Raw genomic sequence first — 5320 nt, 5'->3', positions numbered from 1 at the left:
GAAACGTGGGACAGAAATCCCAGAATGAGTTGAGATTCAGCATCAAGGGATTGAGAAAAACTCTAGAATGAGCTGAGACCCAGCATCAAGGGATTGAGAAAACCTTCTCGACCAAAAGGGGGAAGTGTGAAATGAGACAAAGTGTGAATGGCTGAGAGATTCCAAGCAGAGTTGAGAGGTTATCCTGGAGATTACTCTTATGCATTAGGTAGATATCACCTTGTTAATCAAGATGTAATGGAAAGGCTGGAGGGAACTGCCTGAAAATGTAGAGCTGTGTTCCAGTAGCCATGTTTCTTGAAGGTGATTGTATAATGATATAGCTTTCACAGCGTGACTGTGTGATTGTGAAAACCTTGTGTCTGATGCTCCTTTTATCTGCCTTGTCAACAGATGAGTAGAACATATGGAATAAAAATAAATAATAGGGGGAACAAATGTTAAAATAAATTTAGTTTGAAATGCTAGTGATCCATGAAAGGGAGGGGTAAGGGGTATGTAAATTTTTTTTCTGTTTTTGTTTTCTTTTTCTGTTGTCTTTTATTTCTTTTTCTGAATTGATACAAATGTTCTGGGAAATGATCATGATGATGAACATGCAACTATGTGATGATATTGTGAATTGCTGAGTGTTTGTGTTGGGAATATTTGTGTTTCTTTCTTGTAATTTTTTTAATTAATAAAATAATTTTAAAAAAAGATACAGATTGGCAGAATGGATTAAGAAACACAATCCAGCTATTTGCTGCTTACAAGAGACTCATCTTAGACAATAAGATACAAATAGATTGGAAGTGAAAGGATGTTAAAAGACTTTCCACACAAGTTGTAAACAAAGAAAGCAGGAGTAGCTGTATTAATATGGGGCAAAATAGACTTTAAGTGCAAAGACATCATAAGAGACAAAGAAGGATACTATATACTAATTAAAGGCTCAATTCACCAAGAAGATACAACAATCATAAATATTTATGCTCCCAATCAAGGACCATCAAAGTATGAGAGACAGACACTTGCAAAACTGAATGAAGCAATAGATATTTCAACTATAATAGTAGGAGACTTCAATACACCAATCTCCTCTATAGATAGAACAACCAGACAGAAGATTAACAAGGAAACAGAGAAGTTAAATAACTTGATTAATGAATTAGATGTAGCAGACATATATAGGTCATTGCACCCCAAAGCACAAGGTTATACATTCTTCTCTAGTACTCATGGAACATTTTCCAGGATAGATCATATACTGGGGGACAAAACAGGCCTTTATAAATATAAAAATATTGAAGTTATTCAAAGCACTTTCTCTGATCACAATGGGATGGAGCTGGATCTCAAAACCCACCAAAGAATGAGAACATTCACAAATATATGGAAATTAAATAACACATTCTTAAGCAACCAGTGGTTCAAAAGAGAAATTACTAGAGAAATCGGTAGCTATCTGGAGATGAGTGAGAATGAGAGTACAAATTATCAGAACAGATAGGGTGTGGCAAAGGCTTTGCTGAGATGAAAATTTATTGCCCTAAATGCCTAAAATAAAAAACAAAAATGAGTAAAAATCGAGACCTTAACAGAACACCTAGAGGAACTTGAGAAAGCACAGCAAACTAACCCCAAAGCAAATAAGAGAAGAGAAATAACAAAGATTAAAACAGAGATAAATGAATGGGAGAACAAAAGAACTACAGAAAGAATCAATAAAACCAAAAGTTGGTTCTTTGAGAAAATCAATAAAATTGATGGGCCACTAGCCACACAGACAAAGAAAAAAAGAGGATGCAATTAAACAAAATCAGAAATGATAAGGGGTTTGTTACCACAGACCCTGAAGAAATAAAATAAATCATAAGAGGATACTATGAACAACTATATGCCAAAATACTAGACAACTTAGATGAAATGAACAAATTCCTGGAGACACACAAACAAGCTACACTGACTCAGGAAGAAATAGAAGATCTCAACAAACCAATCACAAGTAAGGCAATTCAATCAGTCATCAAAAGTCTTTCTACAAAGAAGATCCCAGGGCCAAATGGCTTCACAGGGGAATTTTATCAAACTTTCCAGAAAGAACTAACACCAATCCTGCTCAAACTTTTCCAAAAAATTGAGGAAAAAGGAACTCTACCTAACTCATTTTATGAAGCACATATAATTTTTTTTTTCACATGGGCAGACATCGGGAATCGAACCCGGGTCCTCGGGCATGGCAGGCAAGCATTCTTACCTGCCGAACCACCGTGGCCCGCCCAAAAGCACATATAATTTTAATACCAAAACTGGGTAAAGATGCTATAAGAAAGGAAAACTACAGGCCAATCTCCCTATTGATCATAGATGCAAAAATTCTCAATGAAATATTAGAAAATAGAATCCAACAGCACATTAAAAGAATTATACACCACGGCGAAGTGAGGTTTATACCAGAAATGTAAGGATGGTTCATCACAAGAAAATCAATTAATGTCATACTGCACATTAACAAATTGAAAAGGAAAAATCACATGATCATCTCAATTGATACCGAAAAACTATTCAACAAAATTCAGCATCCTTTTCTGATAAACCATTCCAAAAGATAGGAATCAAAAGTAACTACCTCAATATGATAAAGGGAAAATAAGAAAAACCAATAGCCAGAGAGAGAGACTGAAAGCTTTCCACCTAAGATCAGGTACAAGGATGCACATTGTCATCACTATTATGCAACATTGTGCTACAAGTTCTAGCTAGGGCAATCAGGCAGGACAAAGAAATAAAAGGCATCCAAATTGGAAAGAAAGAAGTAAAACTCTCATTATTTGCAGATGATATGATATTATACTTGGAAGATACTGAGGAACCTACAGCAAAGTTACTTGAGCTAAAAAACAAATTCAGCAAGGTGGCGGGATATAAAATTAATGTGCAAAAATCAGCAACATTTCTATACACAAGCAATGACCTAGCTGAAGAGTCAGTTAAGGAAAAATTCCATTCAAAATGGTAACTAAAATAATCAAATACTTAGAAATGAATTTCACTAGGGATGTAAAGGACTTGTACACAGAAAACTGCATGATATTTCTAAAAGAAATCAAAGAGATCTAAATAGATGGGAAGATATTCCCCGCTCATGGATAGGAAGGTTAAATATAGATAAGATGTCAATTCTCCCCAAATTGATCTACAGATTCACCACAGTACCAATCAAAATTCCAACAACGTACTTTGAAGATTTGGAAAAGCTAACTGCCAAATTCACCTTGAAGAGAAAGAGGCCCCAAATAGAGAAAAGCATCCTAAAAACAAAGAACAAAGTGGGAGGATTAACACTCCCTAACTTAAAAATCTATTATAAAGCCACAGGGGTCAAAACTGCATGGTACTGGCACAAAGACAGAAGCATTGACCAATGGAACTGAATCAAGAGTGTAGAAACAGACCACCAAATCTATGGTCAACTGATTTTTAACAAGGTCCCCAAATCCTCTGAACTGGGACAAAATAATCTTTTCAATAATTGGGCATGGAAAAACTGAATAGCAATAGCCAAGAGAATGAAAAAAGACCCCTATCTTACACCCTATGCAAAAATTTACTCAAAGTGTATCAAACACTTAAATATATGAGCTAGCACCATAAAGCTTTTAGAAGAAAATGTAGGGAAACATCTTCAAGATCCAATAATAGGAGGTAGCTTCCTCCCAAAGCACAAGCAACAAAAGAAAAAATAGATAAATGGGAACTCCTCAAAATCAAATGCTTCTGCACCTCAAAAGACTTTGTCAAAAAGGTAAAGAAGCAGCCATTTCAATGGGAGAAAATATTGGGAAATCACATATCAGACAAAGCTTTGATTTTTTGTATATACAAAGAAATCATACAACTCAACAACAAAAGAACAAACAACCCAATGTAAAATGGGCTAAAGATATGAATAGCCAATTTTCTGAAGAGCGAATACAGATGGCTCCAAAGCACATGAAGTGATGCTCATTTTCACTGGGTATAAGGGAAATGCAGATCAAGACTACAATTAGGTACCACTTCAGACCTATAATGATGGCTGCTATTAAACAAAACAGAAACTATAAATGTTGGGGAGGATGTAGAGAAACTGGGACATTTATGCACTGCTGGTAGGAATGTATAATTGCGCAACCATTGTGGAAGAATGTTTGGCAGTTCCTTAGGAAACTAAATATCGAGTTGCCCTATGACCCAGCAATAGCACTACTTGGCATATACCCAGAAGAGCTGAAAGCAATGACACAAACAGACATTTGCACACTGATATTCATAGCAGCATTATTCACAATTGTCAAAAGATGGAAAGAAAACCAATGCCCACCAACAGATTAGTAGAACAACAAAATGTGTATACATAAAATGGAATATCATGCAGCAGTAAGACAAAATGATGTCTTGAAGCACATGACAACATGGATGAGCCTTGAGGACATAATACTGAATGAAATTAGCTAGACAGGAAAGGATAGATACTGTATGATTCAACTTTTATGACCAGCATAAAGATGTAGCCAATGGCTTGTAATACAGAATAGAGGGTACTTAGAGATACCTAGAAACCAGAGATGAATGAACCATTAGTTAATGAGGTTGAACTTCGACATAAGGAAATAGACAGGAGTGAAGTTGAATCTCTAGTGGGTCTAGAATTAATATTACCATATTGAAGATGAACAACATTGAAAAGGTTAGTTTAGACCTATATGTCCCATTGATTCACACTGGAAATATGAGTTAGTGCTTCACAAAGATATGATTCTTGTATAAAGAGTGTTTAAGTCCAGGGTATGGGGGAAAGCTGCTCTTGCATGCTATGAGTTATGTTCAAAAGTAAACCATCAGGCAGGCAATGGTGGCTCAGTGGCAGAGTTCTTGTTTGCTGTCTCAGAAACCCGGGTTCAATTCTTGGTGCTTGCCCATGTTTAAAAAAAAAAGGAAACCATCAGCACTACTACAGCAACAGCAGAGGTGAATAGTGGGGTGAGGGACAAGAGTTAAGAGGAGGTTTATACTTCCTATTTGGTAAGGGTGAGATTATTGGTTTTCTTTCTCTTTGGAACAATGAAATTATCTAAAATTAAGAATGTTGATGGACTGTGAACTCTGGGTCTTCTACATGGTGCCCCATGAATGCAGGTGACTGATGGAAAAGTAGATTGGTGAATGATGGTGTATACTTATTAATGAAGGTTGTGTTGCTACCAAAAGGAATAAAGTTGTGAGGCATGCGATGATGTGAATGAACATTTGGGACATTTGGTGAGACAAAATGAGCCAGAAACAAAAGAATAACAAT

This window comes from Tamandua tetradactyla, chromosome X, assembly GCF_023851605.1.
Source record: "Tamandua tetradactyla isolate mTamTet1 chromosome X, mTamTet1.pri, whole genome shotgun sequence".
Classification (NCBI taxonomy): Eukaryota; Metazoa; Chordata; class Mammalia; order Pilosa; family Myrmecophagidae; genus Tamandua; species Tamandua tetradactyla.
Note: the sequence above shows the minus strand (reverse complement) of the source record.